General features: G+C 38.0%; 1 protein-coding gene across 36 annotated transcripts in view; it reads right to left on the bottom strand.

Annotated features, from left to right (window-relative positions):
- ANK2 (ankyrin 2) overlaps positions 1-1,097 on the bottom strand; it is a 568,766-nt gene that overhangs the window by 307,133 nt on the left and 260,536 nt on the right. The window lies entirely within an intron of this gene.

Below are 1,097 nucleotides of genomic sequence, written 5' to 3'. Positions count from 1 at the left end.
ACACCTGCCTATGAGTGAGAACACGCAGTGTTTGATTTTCTGTTCTTGTGTCAGTTTGCTGAGAATGATGGTTTCCAGATTCATCCATGTCCCTACAAAGGACACAAACTCATCGTTTTTTATGGTTGCATAGTATTCCATGGTGTATATGTGCCATATTTTCCTTGTGCAGTCTATCATCGATTGGCATTTGGGTTTGTTCCAGGTCTTTCTATTGTAAACAGTGCCACAATGAACATACACGTGCATGTGTCTTTATAATAGAACGATTTATAATCCTTTGGCTATATACCCAGTAATGGGATTGCTGGGTCAAGTGGGATTTCTATTTCTAGGTCCTTAAGGAATCGCCACACTGTCTACTACAATGGTAGAACTAATTTACATTCCCACCAACAGTGTAAAAGTGTTCCTATTTCTCTACATCCTCTCCAGCATCTGTTGTCTCCAGATTTTTTAATGATCACTGGTGTGTGATGATATCTCAATATGCTTTTGATTTGCATTTCTCTAATGACCAGTGATGATGAACATTTTTTCATATCTTTGTTGGCATCATATATGTCTTCTGTTGAAAAGTGTCTGTTTATGTCCTTCACCCACTTTTGACTGGGTTTGTTTTTTTTCTTGTAAATCTGTTTTAGTTCTTTGTAGATTCTGGGTATTAGCCCTTTGTCAGATGGGTAGATTGCAAAAATTTTTTCCCATTCTATTGGTTGCAGGTTCACTCTTATGATTGTTTCTTTTGCTGTGCAGAAGCTCTGGAGTTTAATTAGATCCCATTTGTCTATTTTGGCTTCTGTTGCCAATGCTTTTGGTGTTTTTAGTCATGAAGTCCTTGCCTATGCCTAGATCCTGAATGCTTTTGCCTAGGTTTTCTTCTAGGGTTTTTATGGTATTAGGTCTTATGTTTAAGTCTTTTATCCATCCGGAGTTAATTTTAGTGTAAAGTGTCAGGAAAGGGTCCAGTTTCTGCTTTCTACACACTGCTAGCCAGTTTTCCCAACACCATTTATTAAACAGTTAATCCTTTCCCCATTGCTGTTTTTCTCAGGTTTGTCAAAGATCAGATGGTTGTAGATGTGTGGTGTTGCCTC

Source organism: Cebus imitator, unplaced genomic scaffold (assembly GCF_001604975.1).
Source record: "Cebus imitator isolate Cc_AM_T3 unplaced genomic scaffold, Cebus_imitator-1.0 Scaffold17, whole genome shotgun sequence".
In the NCBI taxonomy this organism is placed as follows: Eukaryota; Metazoa; Chordata; class Mammalia; order Primates; family Cebidae; genus Cebus; species Cebus imitator.
Note: the sequence above shows the minus strand (reverse complement) of the source record. Positions and strands in the feature narration are given on the sequence as shown.